This window comes from Chiloscyllium punctatum, chromosome 4 (assembly GCF_047496795.1).
Source record: "Chiloscyllium punctatum isolate Juve2018m chromosome 4, sChiPun1.3, whole genome shotgun sequence".
Classification (NCBI taxonomy): Eukaryota; Metazoa; Chordata; class Chondrichthyes; order Orectolobiformes; family Hemiscylliidae; genus Chiloscyllium; species Chiloscyllium punctatum.
The window spans coordinates 17432310-17452764 of record NC_092742.1 but is presented as its reverse complement, the minus strand read 5'-3'; the positions used below and the strand labels follow the sequence as shown (position 1 = coordinate 17452764).

Below are 20455 nucleotides of genomic sequence, written 5' to 3'. Positions count from 1 at the left end.
ATATCTATGAATTTACAAGAATTTCTATTTCTACAACGTTAGACTTCTCGTAAAAACCCTTGAAATTATTATATCTTGTTGATAACTGGATTTCTAATGGCAGGTTAACTAAAATAGGAAAATAGACACTGTTTTAAAAATAAAAAAAAGCCTGGGAGAAAAAAAACACAAGAAGCTAAGTAATACATGTCAGGCAATATTTCTTCTCTGAAACCAAAAGAGAAAATGCTGGAAAATCTCAGCAGGTCTGGCAGCATCTGGAAGGAGAGAAAAGAGCTGACGTTTCGAGTCTAACTGACCCTTTGTCAAAGCTTTCAGTTTCCAGCATCCGCAGTAATTTGCTTTTATCCAATATTTCTTTTCTGCGCAGTAAGTCCAGGTAACTTGGTACCATTAGTTGTGGGTTCAGGGCAGATCAGCATTGTTATGGCTGCAGCTTAACATAGATCCTGAGGGTGAAATCACAACAGAAACCTCCGGGAACCAACCGTGATGACATCTCTGTGTACCTTTTCTCTGGAGTGCTCTTCACACTCTGTTGAAAGAACAGGAAAAACTACATTCAGAGACAGAGTAAGAAAAAAAAACAAAAATGTAAACAAAAAGGAAAGACCTTCGGTCCAACCAACCAAACAGCAAAGTAAAGACTGTATATTGCTTGACAGACAACATTGTGTCAACATTGATAAAAATCAAAAGGGTTCTACGCTTGTGGCGGGCCCTATGATACAGAACTGTGTTTTATCTGACTGTATTTTTTATCCTACACACACAGTATTTGTATTAATCCATTTCTCTGTTGTGTTATTTGTGAATGAGTGTGTATTTGGGGTTAAAAAAGAGATAACTTAAGTCTAACAGCAGTAATTTAGTCATTAATAATTTACCTTTTGGCAGTTTGTTGAAATGTTAATATCTCCAGTAAGTAGTTCTTCAGTTTGTGGGGAAACCTGCTGTATGATAGGAGCAGAGTTCCAAACTGTGTCAGTCAGATACATTGATTTGTGCGCTTTAATTAGGTTCATACACATTTGGTCTGCCTTATAGATGGGTAGCACTTGATTTCCAGTGAGCAAAGCTCATTTTAATTCTGGAATGGTCTCCAGTACAATTTTTAAAAAAAATCCACCTTTTAAAATAACATCTTTGAAGTTTATTCTGCCTTAATCTAATTTGCAGCATTTATTTCACTATCCACAGTATTTAAATTGAAATCAAAGCAATACAGTGCTTTTAACGTTCTGGTTTGCACGCTGTGAGAATGCTTCAGTGTGATTGGTTCCATACTTCCAATTAGCATTTATCAGTGTGCCGATAGCTGGAAATTCTCTTGTCTTGGCACCAGATTCAAACTGTTGTTAGAAGAGAGAAAAGCTGCAATGTTAATATTAAGCTTTGGGGCAGCTTTCTTTGAGTTTAGTAGTGACCTCTGTGCCCTCAATACTAACTCACCTCTTTCAAAGGATGCTGTCTGATCTGCTGAGCATTTCTAGGATGTATGTTGTCTTGTGTGCAATATCTTATGTTTAATATGATTAAGCTATGGCCAAGGACAAAATTACTGTAAATACTTGAGTAATAGCCCATCTCATGTAAAAGTCAACCCCCTATTTTTGGTAAAAAAATCTGGAATTTTCCATATATCTTGTGTAAAAGTTGACCTTAGTTCTTCACAGATAATGGATCAACATTTATGAGTCAGCGTATCAGCCGTCGCGCTCTGCTCTGGGTCGTCTAGTCAACCAGCCGCCACCCTCCGTTCAGGGTTTTCAGAATTACCATAATTTGTTTTTGTTTCTCTATTCATTTAGAGATCAATTGGGCTTCTGCTAATGATACAATATGAATTTTGACAGACATGAATTTCATGCACTCAAATGTAGTATCTATGTAATAGTTGACCCCTAAATTTAACCTTAAAAAGTAGTCCAAAAAATTTGATTATTTACTTGAGTACGTACAATATAGTACGCTAAGGTAGCATGAAAGTCCCACTGTAGAGGCATGAACACAAAAATCAAATGACTCACCATCCAGTGCAGTACTGAGGAAGTGCTGCACAGTTAACCTCTGAGGAGGTCTTAAATGGTCTTATGGCAACACTTTGAAGAACGGCAGTCCCCAGTGATATTTGTTCATCAATCTGTCTCACTATAATCTGGTGATTATTACATTGTTCTTGTGGAGTTGGCTGTGTGCAAACTAACTGCCATCTTTCCGAAATAGCAATAATGATATCTTTGGAATGGCTTGAGATCATGAAAGATGGTTGCATCAATGCAAGTTTATTTTTTATAGTTCAGTAGTTGCTGCAAATGTTGAATTCTTGGCTATTCTAGAGTGTTAAATTACAGATCCCAATGACATGGAGCCATATTGTTTGTGGGTAACACACATGGCCTTGGCTTTGACCCTGTGTTGGGAAGCCTGGCAACCCACTGATGATGTAAACTTACTGAGCAACCCCAGCTTATAACATTTCAAATATCAAACCTGAATTATTCAACATGCTAAATGCCCTGAATGTTAGTCTGAGGTATTGTGAATATGTCCAATTGACGATTGGCAGTAACATCAAGTGCTTAAAGCAATGACAGAACAAGAAGGCATTCTGAAATTTAAAACCACTACTGTGGCATCTGATGTAATGTAACAGAGTGGAGCTGTTCTTCTCTGTTATCAGTAACATTCACAGTCATACAGCCAGGTGACTTTCCCAGAGCACTTGTGGCTGTTGTATAAATTGAAGCAGGGAAAACAATTTGGTTTTATTGCTGAGAACTCAGAGCGACAAGTGACGGGACAAAAGAAAACATGAGTGCCTTTTCACAGTCTTCCCTCTGCTTTCAGTGCACGTATTTCACTCATCCAAACATTGTCACTGGGCTTGTAGTCAAGACTGACTTTGATTCTTCTCTATTTCATGGACCTCTTATCTCCCGTGGTCCTTTATGCTGTATTTCAGGGATGTTTTAAAAAATCGGTTTTGCCTCAGTTTTGCTTTCTTGTTTGACCATTCTCCTGTGTGAGCCCGTTTTCTTTGTGACCGAGGGAAGAGTGCTTTCTTCCATGTTCCCATATTTCACAGTCTTGCCCCTCATTGAGTCAGGGTGAGCACCTGGCTTGATATTAACAGTGGGATGAGGTGTATTCACGGCTGTGAGGGTGAAAGTTGTGATTGAAAGCAATTCTACGTTTCTATTAGCCCACACAATGTCTCATAAACTGCTCAGCTTTGAGACAATCACTGATGTTTTTGTGACACGTAGGGCTTAAGTCTTGACATTGATTGCAATGGCTAACTGATTCCACTGTCTTTGTCGGCAAGGATTTCTAGCCTCCCGTTTGGCTAATCACCTCTCTTCTGCTTTACATTACCAACAAAGCACCAGTATAGCATCATAGAAGCTTAGGGTACACACTGTCCTTTCCTGCATCATAATTCACTAATTTCATACTCCCTCACAAACAGTTTCAGTACTTGTTTCAACCTAGAATCACCTCCCCTTTTACAGGTGCAGGCTGTGCTTAAATAATGCGAGCTAGTATTAGGTGCTGCTAGCCTTACATGACCTTGCATGTCTTGCTGAGGCATGTACAGTTTTATCTCATTAGATAACTGGAAATCTGAAAACCCAATGCTTAGTAAAAGAATGAAGGCACATTGTTCATGGATTTAAGCAAAATAATTTTAGCACACAAAAGTTAGAGAACTCGATTTACATTAATTATTCTCTATCTTACAATGTGAAGTTATATTAAAGAGATGGGGCGGCACGGTGGCTCAGCAGTTAGCACTGCTGCCTCACAGCACCAGGGTCCCAGGTTCAATTCCAGCCTTGGGCGACTGTCTGTGTGGAGTTTGTACATTCTTCTTGTGTCTGCATGGGTTTCCCCCCCGGTGCTCTGGTTTCCTCCCACAGTCACAAAGATGTGCAGGTCAGGTGAATTGGCCACGTTAAATTGCCCATAGTGTTAGGTGCCTCATTCAGAGGGAAATGGGTCTGGATGGGTTTCTCTTCGGAGGGTCGATGTGGACTGGTTGGGCTGGAGGGCCTGTTTCCACACTGTAGGGAATCTAATCCAAATATATAAATTGTACAATGAACTCCGTTACTGAACTTCTTAAGCCATACTTTCTTCTACACCCATTTGTCACTCACTCAAAATTCAAGTAAGGTACTTGGACGGCACGGTGGCTTGGTGGTTAGCGCTGCTGCCTCACACAACCAGGGACCCAGGTTCGATTCCAGTCTTGGGCGACTGTCTGTGTACAGTTTGCACATTCTCCCCATGTCTGCATGAGTTTTCTCTGGGTACTCCAGTTTCCTCTCACAGTCCAAAGATGTGCAGGTCAGGTGAACGGGCCACTAAATTGCCCATAGTGTTAGATACATTACTTAGAGGGAAATGGGTCTGTGTGGGTTACTCTTCGGAGGGTCGGTATGGACTGGTTGGGCCGAAGGGCCTGTTTCCACACTGTAGGGAGTCTAATCAGTCTAATCTAATCATTTATCAAGAATTGGAAGATTAGCCACTTGGTCTAAGTACTATTTCAAAGAGTTGTATTTAACTTGAGATTTCTTGGACTTGCTGCTTACTTCTGGTAGGGTTTTCCTTTCTTATTTTCTCTAAGCATCCCATGGCATGGACTCCTAGTCCCTCCACCATCATAATTGTAGCCAACTTGGGTCAGAAGTTTCCAGGTTCCAATGTTCTTTAACTTTGACATCTTGCACCGAGGAAAACATCTCTCATCCTCTCTTTTAGCTTGGCTGTCCCAAAGAAAAACTCATTGGACACTTGAGTTACCATGTGTTTTAAACCCTTTTAGCTAGTGCACAGAGTTTGAGCTGAATTCTGTTGGAAAGGAATGTTTCCTGCATTCAACTTGATCTAAACTAAACTGCATGAAAATAGATCCAGACCCAGGAATTAACTCCTTCCGGTATTTCGTTCACCCCCGTAATTAACTTCTTGTTGACCTTTCGCGTTATTACTTTTTATTTTCCAAGTGGCTCGATCACATGACCTTTTACTGGAAGCAATTTGCCTTTTCCAAGAAATCATCTTCCAGTCAAAACCTAATTCTTAAAGGAACCATCATCCCAACACAATAGATACTGTTTTCCCCCAAAGCACAGTGGCATCGTAATAGTCACTCAGTGGCTATGGTGACTTTGGCTGTACATAGCAATCTGCGATGAAGGTGTATTATTTATATATAATTTTATGAAATTTGGATTTGAAAGTAGAGGCAGAAGGATGCCAGTTTCTTTTGTGAAGAGAATCCTTTTAAAAAGAAAGGTCAGAGAGTCCTTCTAGACCAGTGATCTGATCTAACCATTGTTAGATAGCAGGTGCCTACAGAATTCTTTGTGTTAATCAAAAGATGTGCACTCTCAAAAGCAAACTGTTGTGGATGCTGGAGACCTGAAATAGAAACAGAAAGTGCTGGAGAAACTTTGCAGTTCTGATTGCACTTTTGGAGAGAGAAACATTGTTAATGTTTTCAGTTCAATTATACTCACCTTTGCTATGGACCAGACCAAACCTCCTCAAAATATACTAAGAAGATAGCCTACAGCCTAACGTTTGCTTATTTTAAACTTAAGTAACAGGCATTGCATTTCAGATACATTTCAATTGGTCAAACTCCCAATCTTGAAGCAAAACATACTTTATTCAGACAATATGGTTAAAATATAACAAAAGAAAGAAATTGGAATAGCTTAACTCTATTGGAAAACTTCACAGAATAATAGATTATTAGATAGTAACTGTTCCAATATAGTCACATCCCATAAACTCTCCCTTGGCTAAGGTAAATTAATTAAAATAGATTGTCTCAAATGGAATTCTCCTGTGCAGGAGGAAAAACATCAAGGGAAAGCTCTGAGTGAGAGAGTAGCAGGGAGAGATTTACAGCAGCTTCCAAACCCAGCTTCAAGACCCCAGCGACTATCACTGAAAAACCAAAACTAAAAATCCAGGCTCTGGGTAGATCAATCGGCACTTCGGTCTCAATCTTTCCTCATAAAGAGAAAACCAGGACAAACCTTTTAAAGCCATAGTTTCATCACATTTAGAACTGAAGAAATGGGAAATGATGTTTTTTATTCTGTTGAGAAAGTGGAGGGAACATGGGCAAGTCGAACAGGTGGTGAGGTGCGTAGAACAAAAGGTGAAAGGTGTGCTGATGGTGGCAGAGGAGAGGTTTAGATGAAGAATGGGTGTTAATGGCAGAACGGCTTCTGCAGTGAACTCCTACCACTGACCTTACCGTCTATTGCATGAGCTCCTGCTCCCCCTTTGAGAATAGCATAAAAATCATCATTTCCCAGTCTCCTTCAGTTCTGGAGAAGAATCATATCAGACTCAAAATGTTAACTCTGTTTCTCTCTCCACCAATGCTGCCAGACCAGCAGAGCTTTTTAAGCACTTGCTGTTTTTATTTAAAATGTTTATACAGTTGTGTTTATGATGGAAAGCATGTAAGGTGATTGGCTATTGTTTTCAGTTCAGAAGAATCTAGGATCGAACAAAATATCTAATTGAGTTCAGAAAACACCAGGGTTGTGCTCAAGGTAAGTTTATCTTCTTTTCTGGAAAAGTAGTTCAGGGAACAAGTCGCCTCAGAAAAGGGTTAATGAATCTTCCAAACCAGGAGAGCTTGGTTAGAAATTTGCAGGTTACTGGAACTGAGCATGTTCCAAATGTTTACATCAGATTGGGAAGGACTCATTGAATTGTCACCACAGTCCACAGTAAATAAACTGTCAGGACCCATGTAATTAGAACATGAGGAAGTTGAAATTGTGATTGACTTCACTGGACCTGAGTCTCTGTAATGGATAGTGTCAGGAAACTGATTTTTTGCTGGTGTATTAGATTTTGCCAACTGTCTTCTATATTTAGGTAGTTTGGTTGTTTCTTTTTCTACCTTTATGTAATAAACATCTGTTATGTTGTTAAGATCTGCAATGTCATGTGAATATGACTCAGTTAGTAACTGTCACATTGACTAACTCAGCCAAAAAAAGTATCAAGCCACATTTCATTCTGGATCTGACTTGTCCAGTTGTAAAAGCTTAAGTTACTATTATCCCTGTGGTCTGCTCTCTCAGAGGGAGATGACTAGTGGTGGTTTAACCTGAGGATCACCACACCTCAGGCAAGGGGAAGAGGTTGAGAAGAAGGATCCTTCATGGTAACCTCAGCCACTGCAGGAATTGAATCCATGCTGTTGGCATCACGAATCAGACATCCAGCTAACTGACACCCAGTATCCAGTAGCAACATCAGATCATAATAAATCAGAGAAGTTAGTAAGTACATAGTTTGTGAGCTTCCTTTGTTAGGAGCTACTGGAATGAATTAATCACACTTCATGACTCCTGTGGTTGTTTTCCTGTGCTGTCCAACATGGCTGTCATTACCATCTCAAGTTAGCAGAAAATAACAAATAATCATAGGAAATTGCACAATCTTTTGTGACAAATTGGTGACTTTTGGTGGAAACTGTTTGGTAAATGTATTTCACTCTGTTTCGGAAAATGTTTGAGTAATTGGATCTAATGAAGCCGAGGAACATCCCACAAAATGAATGCAAGCAGCTGCATTGGAAGTACTCCCAAATTTCTGCAAGAGCTGACAAAAAATACACATATAGAATAATTTCTGCAAAATGTTTGTTCTTGAATTGAATAGCTTTCTCCTTCCCACCCTCAGAATTTAAAGTCTCCCCAAGACAACAAGATAATGTTTGCACAAACTAAACTGTGGATTTTATTCTGTGAGTGAAACTATTTTTAACCACTGTATTTTTCACCTATAGAATTAACAAGCAATCATATAAGCAACTTGAGGTGAATGTGTTTCATCTTCTCCTATTTAATATAATGGGGAATACAGAAAGATCTTCCTTCTGCTGAGAGTGGTTGGATTGTCGAACTTAGTCATAGAGTCATTGAGATGTACAGCATGGAAACAGACCCTTTGGTCCAACCCGTCCATGACGATCAGATATCCCAAGCCAATCTAGTCCCACCTGCCAGCACCCGGCCCATATCCCTCCAAACCCTTCCTATTCATATACCAATCCAAATGCCTCTTAAATGTTACAATTGTACCAGCCTCCACCACATCCTCTGGCAGCTCATTCCATACACGTACCACCCTCTGCGTGAAAAAGCTGCCCCTTAGTTCTCTTTTATATCTTTCCCCTCTCACCCTAATCCTATGCCCTCTAGTTCTGGACTCCCAGACCCCAGGGAAAAGACTTTGTCTATTTACCCTATCCATGCCCCTCATAATTTTGTAAACCTCTATGAGGTCACCCCTCAGCCTCTGACGCTCCAGGGAAAACAGCCCCAGCCTGTTCAGCCTCTCCCTATAGCTCAACTTGTTACCTTCATGAAAATAAAGAAGTGGAAGACTATTCATAGAGTTCAATAAAGATGAGGCTCATTTGGAATTTGGAACATAGAGACTAGCAGTGACTAGTTGAGCTGATGGTCACTTCCTATATGGTGTAAATGTTGTGTAATTCTGCAAGCTAGGTGTTTTCAAACAAGGCATAAGCTAACTGCTTTGACCAAGTTGTGGGGCATCTTTCCTGCTTTCTCCTCATGTGGTTCTATGTCAAGTTTTGTCTGGCAATATTCTTCCAAAAAGCCTTGGGAATGACTTAATAATGCTAACAGTGCGAAATAAATGCATCAGTGTTGTTGTGTCACCTTGACAGGATTTATTGATTTATTTGGCTTCTTGTCCTCCTCTGTTTAATATTTCTGATGTCCACATGCAGACCTTATCTCTCCATGTCTGGTTCTCAACTGTACAGACAAATTCAATCCATTTGGAGATTTATTCAGAACTCGGAAGACAGCCAAATGCCTTTTTAAGCACAGGCTGCCTTGTACCCAAAGCATTATATTGTCCAGTGAAGTAGTAACAGTAATTTTCAGTGCGCTGAACATATTCTCACAGCAGATTTACTGAGGCAGAAACCTTGGATTTAATGAGAAAATGATGGCTTTATAGCTCAACCACGACTGACACTGATTGATGTCTGAATCATGGACTCTGATTGGCTCATTTTAATTGATGTAGCCAAACAAGGTATACTGAGATTTTCAGGAAGTCTACAGAATGTTAGATCTTAGCCTGAGTTATCTTGCAGTCAATCTCACTATTGTATGGTTGCATTAATGCAAAGCAGTGCAGAATGTAACTGCAAGATGTCGTACAAAAAGCAGCTATGCTTCTGCAGTAATGCAACTTATGTGTTGTGATAATAACTTGATTCAATCCCGTAAAAGGGTATGAGATATCCTGTGGAGAGTGACCTCATCCAATTTCAGCCTCTTACACACTGCATTACAAATCTAAGCAAAAGCAGCACAAACCTTGATCAAGAGCTCCTGAATCATTAACATGAACCGAGCTTCATGTTCCCTGTCATGAGACTGGTAGCTGGGTCAGTCGTCTACCTTTGGTCCATTGGCTGTGAGTCATCGCTTCTGTGTAAGTAGCAATGAGGTACACTGACACTCCTTAAATTTGGAATAGTGATGACTTACTAATTACAAAGTACAGTAAAGTCCCTGTTATCCAGTACAGCATCCTGAATTCTCAATCAGAGAGACACCTCCCTACTGCACACAGTGATTCTCCCACAAGACAATAGCTGAGATTCAAAGGGGAAATCAGAATTGTAACATCCTGAAGACCTTATCAAAGCAGAACGATGGACTTATTGGGGTGGGAGTAGATTTCTTCACTTTGGAGATTGTTTGATTGCCTCTTTCTTCTTTGGATCAAAATCTCACTGATGGTATTGATGAGTGGTCCTGGTTACTTATTTGTAAAGTGCATAGCAATCTTGAGGCAGCGATGATAGTCTTCTCCCAGTCACCAATAATAGAGTCATAGAGTCCTCCATCATGAAGACAGCCCCTTTGCCCCAAAATGGTCCATGCCAATCAAAACGTCCATCCATGCTAACCCCATTTCCCTGCACTTGGCCCATATCTGTCTTAACCTTTCCTAGTCCAAATGCCTTTTAAATGTTGTTAATGTACCTGCTTCAACCACTTCTGCTGGTAGCTCATTCCATGTGCATACCACCCTCTGTGTAAAAACATTGCCCCTCAGATTCCCTTTTATTCTTTCCCCTCTAACCTTAGACTGATGCCCTCTAGTCCTCGATTCCCTAACCCTGGGAAAAAGACTGAGTGCATTCAGCCTGTCCATGTGTCTCATGATCTTGTTCACTTCTATAAGTCTCCTGTGCTCGAAATCAAAATGTCTTAGCTTGTCCAACCTCTCCTTATAACTCCGACCATTGAGTCCTGGCAACATCCTTGTAAATTTTTTTCTGCACTCTTTCCAGTTTAATAACACTCTTCCTATAGCAAGGTGACCAAAACTGAACACAATATTCCAAGTACGGTCTCATCAACATCCTGTACAACTGCAACATAATTTCCCAAATTCTACACTCAGTGTCCTAACTGATGAAAGCCAGTATGCCAAAAACTTTCTTCACTGCCCTGTCTTCCTGTGACTCCACTTTCAGAGAATAGTGCACCTGAACTCCAAGGCCCCTCTGTTCCACTACACTCATTAGGGCCCTGCATTTACCATGAAACTACTTGATTTGACTTTCCAAAATGTGTGTATGATATAGTGTATTTCATACAACTGCCAGATTCATGTAGTTGCAACCCCCAGTGCCTATGTATGCCAGATACCAGGAAGGGAGCCATAGAATTAAGGACATGTTTTAAAGTTCCTCCTTTTCCTTTTCAGAAATCAAAAATAGTAACATTATTTTCTCCATGTTGCTATTATCAACTTTCCAATAACACTTAAAATTATTTTTGTTTAATTAATGGAGTGCTGTTGACACTGAGTACTGTCTGAGTGAGGGGATGATTCACTGATCCCTCGTTAGGCGAAAGTGCGGACTGCAAATGCTAGAGCTTAGAGTCAAGAGTGTGGTGCTGGAAAAGCACAGCAGGTCAGGTAGCATCCGAGGAGTAGGAAAATCGACGTTTTGGGCAAAAGCCTTTCATCGATTTTCCTGCTCCTCGGATGCTGCCTGACCTGCTGTGCTTTTCCAGCACCACACTAATCCCCGGTTGTTGACCATCAGAGGATGGTCTGGAGTTTAACATTATTAGCAATTCACCTGCCCAGAACTTCAGCAGTCCATCTGGATCGCCTCCCCTCACTCCTTCTACACAAATATTTAATAACTATTAAATCATGATGACATCCAGTTAAGGCCCTTAAGTCATGAAATGACCACTCAAGAGCCTCAACTGTTGCTGCTGTTCAGAGGCGTGAGAGTGATGTTCACTCTGCAGGGAGCTTGACCAGGCTCATTCCAGGAGGGTCCATCATTCCAAAGTACTCTGTGTGTGAGTGACTGACCCGGTATCGGAAAGTGGGGCTGTTAAGAGCCAGCCCTATACCTTTGTTTTCACTTTTTTACTTTCCCCTCCCATGTTCCTGACCCTGCCGTCACTTGTCTGTACCTGGGTCCAGGGGCAGGTTTGTTGGGTGGACCACTGATAGCAGCCACTATCTCCCTGGTGACCCTGCCAGATTTTTAAGGCTGAGTTCAATAGATTCTTGATTGATAATGGAGTGAGGATAGTGGAATTCAGGATATAATCCAATCGATCATGCCCTTACCAAATACCCTACTACCCTATTGTTAGAATACTGAATGGACTCTTAAACTCTTAACGTTTGCCTGTACCTGTGTTTCTGCTTTTGCCGCTGTTTACCTATTATTTACTTATCTATGCTACCTAACTCTGTGATCTGCCTGTATTGCTCGCAAGACAAAGCTTTTCACTGTGCCTCGGTACACGGGACAATAAATTAAATTCAGTTCAATAGTGGAGCTGGCTTGAGGGGCTATTCCTGTCCTTAATTTGTAAGTACATGTGAAAGTGGGATTTCACTCCATGTATAATTATACAAGGAGGGAATAATAGGCAGGCCTCCATGTTCTAGCAAGTCCAGTATGAGAACTGAACCTTGGCTGTTGGTGTTATTCTGTATGTTATTTTAATCATCTAGATGTGACCGGAATGGTTTAGTTACCAGCAATCTTGTCACTGAGTTTGGCATCTGGATTGGTACATGAATAGGAAGGACTTAGATGGGTTTGTGCCAAATACCAGCAATTGGAACTAGATTAATTTAGATATCTGGTCAACGTGGGTGAGTTTTACCAAAGGGCCTGTTTCTGTGCTGTACATCTCTATAACTATGAGTCAAAAGAACATGGGTTTAATGTCCATGCTGGGACAATAACCAAAATATCCAGGTTGACAGTCCCAGTGTAGCACTGGGAGATATTAACTAACCTGGTTGAATAAACACTGGCTTTAAACACATTCTGTGGAGGCACATGGACTTGCACAGCTTCTGATCTACAATCAATGATTAAGGGTTTACTTCAGATCCTTCCGATGAGAAACTAACCAAATGCTCCAACTATTTTCTGTTCCACTAACTACTGAGTCCAATTGGAAGTTCAATCCTGACTAACATTTCTACTATCAAACTCCCCCACCAAATGGCAGACTCTCTTTGTCATAATTTAGCTGAGCGGCTATCTCATTGCCATTTGTCTGACATCTTGTCATTACAAAATATCTGCCATGTTTCCCTATGTATCTCTGATTGCAGATCAAAGTAAGGCAATGTACACAAACTTCTCTGACACTTCCAGTGATGTGATAAGGTGCTATTTCTCTTCAAGCTGCATCTTTTGTTTTAAATTTTAATCCTTTTTTGCAAGTCCCACTGTTAATAGCTCTACTACCTTTAACTTCCCCATCCTGGCAAGATAAACCTATATAGTGAAACTTACTGTCAGTTTAAAACCTCAGTTAAAGACAATTTCAAATCATTAAAGGAGCTGAGTCAGCCTTGCCAACTTTAGAACATATGAACTAGGAGCAGGAGGAGATAATTCAGCCCCTTGAGCCTGTTCTGCTATTCCATACGATTATGCCTGATCTCTTCTCAGCCTCAACTCCACTTTCCTGCCCGCTCACCATAACCCTTTAACTAGTTGCTGATTAAAAATCCGTCGATCTCCTTAAATTTACTCAGTGTTCCAGCATCCACCACACTCTGGGATAGTGAATTTCCCAGATTCACAGCCCTTTGAGAGACCTTGAGACTGAGTCCTGTCATGAAATGTAATGCCCCAGGAGTTTGCAAGCCACCAAAATGATCTCAGAATAAAATATATCGACAGGTGTATTATAAAAGGAACAACTTTTTTAAAGTTACTAGCACTTAATATCCCAACTTAAGGATTCTAGGTGGTTATTATTTAGATGTAAGCTTGTGAGAAATTAAATATGAGACTACTATTTCTTTTATAATTACTTATAAATATTTATTGTAAAAGTCTAATTTATATCAGAATGATCATTGTAATGTAGATTTTCAAAGCTAGTTGTAATATCACTATTAGAATATAGAACAGTACTGCACAGGAACGGGCCTTCAATGTTATGTCGAACATGATGCCAAACTAAACTAATCCCTTCTGCCTGCCCTTTGCCCATTTCCCTCCATTCCTTGCATCTATGTGTGCTTATCTAAAAGTTCCTTAAATACCTCTGTCGTTTCCACACTGTAATGTAATCTAAAAAAAACTTCCATTCCCACCCCTGACAGTGCATTCCAAACTCCTGCAACTCTCTTGGTGAAAAACTTGCCTCTCACATCTTCTTCGAACTTCTTAGATGCATGCCCTCTCGTCTTAGATATTTTAACTTTGGGAAAAAGGTTCTGACCATCAACCCTCTATGCATCTCATAATTTTATAGACTTCTATCAAGTCTCCCCTCAGCCTCCACCACTCCAAAGAAAACAACCCAAGTTTTTTCTAGCCTCTCCTTACAGTTCACACCCTCAAATCCAAGCAGCATCCTGGTAAACCTCTTCTGCATCCTCTCCAAAGCGTCTACTTCTTTCCTGTAATGTAGTAATGTAGTAACTGCTACGGAGACAGAGTTAAATATAAAAAGTCAACACTCATACGCATAATGACAGGCAGACAGATCAGCCATCTTTGGACATGGATAAAGGTTGAGTTCAAAGAAGAATTCCCCATTTGAAGACTGAGACAAAGGCCCTCCGAAGAAAGCTTAATTAGCACCTTATTTTTTTCAGGCTCTACTCATCCACAGTCTTGTCTCTTTCTCAATATCCTCTAATCCCACAGCCCTCTGAAAAAACATGTGCTTCTCCAATCCTGATCGTTGAGTAGTCCCAGTTATAATTGCTCGAGAGTTGCTTGCTTTGTCTTCAGTCGCCTAGCCTTCAGGTTGTGGCATTCCCTGCCTCTGTTCCTCTTCACCTGTAGGTCTTATTTTCATCCTTTCAGACTCTCCTTAAAACCTGCCTCTTTGATCAAGGTTTTGATCATCTGTCCTAGTATTTCCTCATCTGGAGTTGTACTTCATTTTATAACCTTCCTACGAAGGGCTTTGTGATTAGTTTTATTCTGTTAAAAGTGTGATATGAATATAAGTTGTTGCCTTCCTTTTTTACTGTTTCCTTCCTGTCATCCTTTCATATGCATTTCTTTAATAGACCACTCTCCCAGCCATAAAAAGTCACTGAAACAAAATTGAAAATACTGCAGATGCTGGTAATCTGAATAGAAGAAGTAAAAAGCTGGAAAGTGCTTGACAGATCAGTCGGGTGGAGGGAAGGGCACAAGATAGAGACAGTCAATGGATATGATAATAGTAGCATACACTGCACAACATTTATCTCTGAACCAATTCAGTCATAGAGTCATAGAGATGATCAGCACAGAAACAGACCCATCGGTCCAACTCGTCCATGCCGACCAGATATCCCAACTTAATCTAGTCCCACCTGCCAGCACCTGGCCCATATCCCTCCAAACCCTTCCTATTCATATACCCATCCAAATGTCTTTTAAATGTTGCAATTGTATCAGCTTCCACCACTTCCTCCGGCAGCTCATTCCATACACGTACCACCCTCTGCGTCAGTTAGAGGTCAGATGATGAAAGTGCTAGGAAGCCAGATAACTGAAGTTTTAAGATATTGAGAACAACCTTATTGTGCACTCATGTGTTTTGCCTGATGATCTGAATTTGAGAGAGGGATAAGGTGAGGTTGGCAACTGATTTTCTGTTCAGTGGATCCCTAACACAGGTTTGTCGCTCTTAATCCCTTCAGGAGGCTAGATTCACTGGTAGGTTGCACCCAGAGGCTGTGTAAATGCATTTATGGTCCGATATGTTTGTCAGCTCTGGTCCATGGAGATCTGCCCAACCGAATGAGTGGCTGTCTGTAGGTGGAAAGTGATGCCTCTTTCAGGTGAGGTGGTAACCTGAATTCCATCAATTCCCTCAAGTGGATGTAAAAAGTCAGTATAACAATGGGAATTCTTCCAGTGCTTTGGGTCCAATATTTTTACCCCAACCAGCATCACAGAAATGGATTATCCATTCATTATCACTGGTCTTTGGACCTTGATATGTCCAAATTAGTTGGTGTTGTTTCTACAATGCAACAACATAGATATAAATGAGACCATGCACGTTTACCATCAAGGATGAAGATTATACGCAATGCTTAGGTAATAAGAGTCTGAATAGAGTAGAGGAGCAAAGATATACATTTACAAATCATTGAAAGTAGCTGCGTAGGTTAATGATATCATAAAAAAATAAACCAAGCGCTCCCAAACATTTCTCGAAAGATAAAATTGATAAACTGAGATGAGTATTCAACCTAGATCCAGCTTTGTTTACTTAAGGAGAGATTAGATTAGATTAGATTCCCTACAGTGTGGAAACACCCACCAAATCCATTCCCCCCCACCTAACACTAAGGGCGATTTAGCATGGCCAATTCACCTGACCTGCACATCTGTGGACTGTGGGAGGAAACCAGGACACCCAGAGGAAACTCACATAGGCACAGGGAGAATGTGCAAACTCCACACAGACAGTCACACGAGGCTGGAATCGAACCTGGGACCCTGGTGCTGTGAGGCAGCAGTGCTAACCACTGAGCCACTGCGCTGCCCCTTTTAAGCCTACTGCACCTAGTATTCCCAGGCGATCTCCCATCCAAGTATTAACCAGGCCTGAGTCTGCTTAGCTTCCGAGATCAGACGAGATCGGGCATTTTCAGACAAGTACTTGGAACGCTGTGCACAATTCTGGGCATAATATTCTCATAAATAATATAAAGACACTAGTGAGGGCTAACCAATTTCACAAGGGCTGAACTGAGAAACTGCTCTTAACAGAAAAGACCGAGCATATTGGGATTCTGCCAAAGGCTGAGAGTGGCCCTGGCCAACTAGAAGATGGAATGAAAGGGCTTGAGAAGATACATGTAGAAAAAATGTTTTGTTTTGTACTGGAGTCCAAAACTGAAGATCATAAGTAGAAGATATTCACTGATAACTTGAAAAATAACGTCAGGGGGCAGCATGGTGGCTCAATGGGTTAGCACTGCTGCCTCACAGCACCACGGTCCCAGGTTCGACTCCAGCCTTGGGTGACTGTCTTTGTGGAGTTTGCACATTCTCCCCGTGGGTTCTCTCTGGGTGCTCCGGTTTCCTCCCACAGTACAAAGATGTGCAGGTCAGGTGAATTGGCCATGCTAAATTGCCCATAGTCAGAGGGAAATGGGTCTGGGTGGGTTACTCTTCGGAGGGTCGGTGTGGACTTGTTGGGCCGAAGGGCCTGTTTCCATGCTGTAGGGAATCTAATCTAGTAACCCTTTCCCAGAGCATTTAGAATGCGGAACTTACTGCCAAGTGAGGTATTTGAGGCAAAGAGCATAAGTCCTTTTAAGGGAATCTAGATATGTACCTAAGGATAAAGATATGTTGATAGGTTGAGGTGAAGAGGAATGGTAGGGGATTCAACTGACAGATAAACTGCCAGGACCAAATATAACTCAAAATTACTGAACTTCAAAAGTACATCAAAAATAAAATGTTCTGATACAGTTCGATGTTGTAAAAAGCATGATATAAATGCAACACTTTCTTGCCACTCAATCCTGTTATTTCCACCTGCAGTCAGGTTTAAAAAGAACAGAATCTTTAGGATTCTTGTCTTCAGGTAAGCCCACTTTTGCACAGTAAATATGGGAAAAGAGCATACTAAGCTTTGTGAAACTTGAAAGACTTACAAGCATCTTGCCAGGATTGGAGGATTTGAGCTATAGGGAGAGGTTGAATAGGCTGGGGCTGTTTTCCTGGAGTGTCGGAGGCTGAGGGGTGACCTTATAGAGGTTTATAAAATCATGAGGGGCATGGATAGCATAAATAGACAAATCTTTTCCCTGGAGTGGTGGGGGGGGGGAGGGTTTGGTGGGGGGGAGTCCAGAACTAGAGGGCATAGGTTTAGGGTGTGAGGGGAAAGATATAAAAGAGGCAACGTTTTCACGCAGAGGGTGCAATGTATGGAATGAGCTGCCAGAGGGAGTGGTGGAGGCTAATACAATTGCAACATCTGGATGGGTTTATGAATAGGAAGGGTTTAGAGGGATATGGGCCAGGTGCTGGCAGGTGGGACTAGATTCGGTTAGGATATCTGGTTGGCATGGACAAGTTGAACCGAAGGGTCTGTTTCCATGCTGTATATCTCTATGACTCTGACTCTAAGTAATTGTAAAATAAAGCTAGGTTTGGAATATGAGAAAATATGCCTGAATATCATGCTCCTCATTAATTGCTGTCTGCAGACTCACCTACACATCTGCTGAGAGGCTAGTTCTCAAATGATTGCAACCCACCTTCGGAAAACCAAAACCATTCCCATCTGAAAGGATAAGGTCAACAGATACCTGGGAATGCCATCACCAGTAAACTCCCCTCCAAGCCACTCATCATCCTGACTTGGAAATATATCACTGTTCCTTCAGTGTAGCCAGGTCAAATTTGGTTGAATATGGCCTTGATGCCAAGGGCTGTCTTTCTCACCTCATCTCTGGAATTCAATGCTATAATGAGGTTGACATGGATCATCTTGGCACTTGTGGCTGGAGATTGCTGCAAATGCTTCACCTTATATTTTGCACTGACGTGCTGGCCTCTTCCATCATTAAGGATATTTGTGGAGCCTCCTCTCCAAGTGAATTGTTTAATTGCCCATCGCCATTCATGACTAGACGTGGCAGGACTTCGGAACTTAGAAATGATTTGTTGGTTGTGGGATGGCTTAGCTCTGTCGATCACTTGCTACTTGTGCTGTTTGGCATGTAGGTAGTCCTGTTTGGTAGCTTCACCAGATGGAAATTTCTAAGTTATGCCTGGTCCTGCTGCACTTTCCATTGAACCAGGTTAATCCCCTGGCTTTATGGTAGTGGTGGACTGGAGCATATGCTGGGCCAAGAGGTTGCAGATTGTGCAGGAGTGCAATTTTGCTCCTGTTGATGGCTACAGTGCCTCATGGATGTAGTTGCTAGATCTGTTTTGAAGTCCGTCTCATTTAGCATAGTGATAGTGCCACAGAACATGATGGTGTATATATTTGCTAATTTTCTTTAGCTGTTTGATGTCAATAGTGGCAAAAGCTCGTAACTGTTTGACTTCCTCTGTACAATGTTGTCACATTTATTGTATTATCCACCTCTTCACCCAATGGTTGAAGGTTCTTCCACTCTGAATCTTCACCCTGGTCTGTCTTACTGCGTGTATGGACCTTGAGCTCATGTAGGTTTGGTGTACTCCCTCTTGTTGCTGCACATGAGTTTTGGTTGGTTGTTTCTTAATGTAGTCTCTGTTCACAACTTTGGAAGCAGATTTCTGGCAAAGGTGGGCTTGTCATTTACCACTGGTCGCCCTACTCCAGGAAGGATATTATTAAATTGAAGTGGGTTGAGAAATAACTTAGATGCTGCCAGGACTGGAAGCTTTGGTTTATAAGAATAGGCTGGGACTTTCTTCACTGAAGTACGGGATGTTGAGGTTTATAAAATCATAAGGGGCATAGATAAGGTGAATAGAAAAGGTCAAGAGTGTGGTGCTGGAAAAGCACAGCAAGTCAGGAAGCATCCGAGGAGTAGGAGAATCAATGTTTTGGGCAAAAGCCCTTCATCAGGAACAATGAAGCATTGAGTTTCCTGTTCCTCGGATGCTGCCTGACTGCTGTGCTTTTCCGGCACCACACTTTTGACTTAAATCTACCTACTATTCTTTGTCATGCTTTAGGAATGTAGTGGTTTCAATATCTTTCTCTTTTTCTCCAAGAGGTTTTTTTGAAAAGTCTTTAACATGCACTGATGCTGTAGCCAACACCACTCAGACGGCTCAGTCTCTGAGAAATCTTTGCCTTTATTATGGCATCTACTTCTGAACAGATCCATTGATTCTTGTAGGTGTCACTCGAACTGGTGAATTCTATGTTCACTTTTACATGATGATGCTCCTCCACATTTCCCACAGCTTTGCTGGGCCTCACTGATCCTCTTTAGACAGACCTGAATAGTTGACTACGTGTCCCTACATTTGCAATCACTCCCTTTATTTTCAGCACTATCTTCCCCATAAGTGTTTTCACTATGAGGTATCACCGTACAAGCATTATTGTCCATTTTATCATCATGGTTCATGATGTTTTCCTTCATCCAGAACTGGCTAGAATGACACAGCTCATCTACATGTCCTTTGTGTCAGCAGCCTTGGTTGGAATGTCTATATCATGCAGAGAATTTTCTGGAAATGTGATCATATGATCAACCTTGGCCATTTTGAGCAGAGCAATGTTGTCCATTTTCAATAGAAACAGAATTTTAAACATGAAAATAAAGAAGAAATTAGAGATTTTCTTTCTTTTGTGTTTTTCCTCATGCCCTCTGGCTGTGACATTAATTTAAAAAAAAACGATGGAGATGAAGGCAAAGGCTCATTGACTGATCTAATTATCTAATCAGGCAATGAGAAGGTCTGTTCATTTTTCAATTGGAATGAGAAGGGTCAATCATTAACCAGTGAGATGTAATGGTTAGTCCGAGTTGACAGTCTCTGTGATGTACATTTGCCCTTTCTCAATACCTGTTTGGTACTGGTATCAAGTCAAGGGGATCTCCAGGCACCCAGGAACAGTGGTGCCATCTGGCAAGGATGCTGGACCTTATAAGACAGTTATGTTAGTTGCTTTCTAGATTTTTGGAGGTGAGCCTAGAGAAGATAATGGAGAGAAGTTTGAGAAGATGGTTTGCCCTAGAAAAAAGCAGCTAGGAGTCTTTTTTTGCACTTCAGGGTGACAACTGAGAGCTGATACTGCTATATATGACCCGGCCAGACCTCACAATGAATGGCAATAGCTTTATATGTTTGTGTGTTCTGGACTTAAGTGGAAATGAGGGTTGAGCATATGTTTTATGACATGGGAGATCCATGAAG

General features: G+C 41.2%; 1 protein-coding gene and 1 pseudogene across 1 annotated transcript in view; one reads left to right on the top strand and one right to left on the bottom strand.

The window, feature by feature from the left end:
- The window catches only part of adck1 (aarF domain containing kinase 1), a 567898-nt gene that overhangs the window by 248779 nt on the left and 298664 nt on the right, over window positions 1-20455 (top strand). The window lies entirely within an intron of this gene.
- Window positions 16124-16237, bottom strand: LOC140476652 (5S ribosomal RNA; annotated as a pseudogene).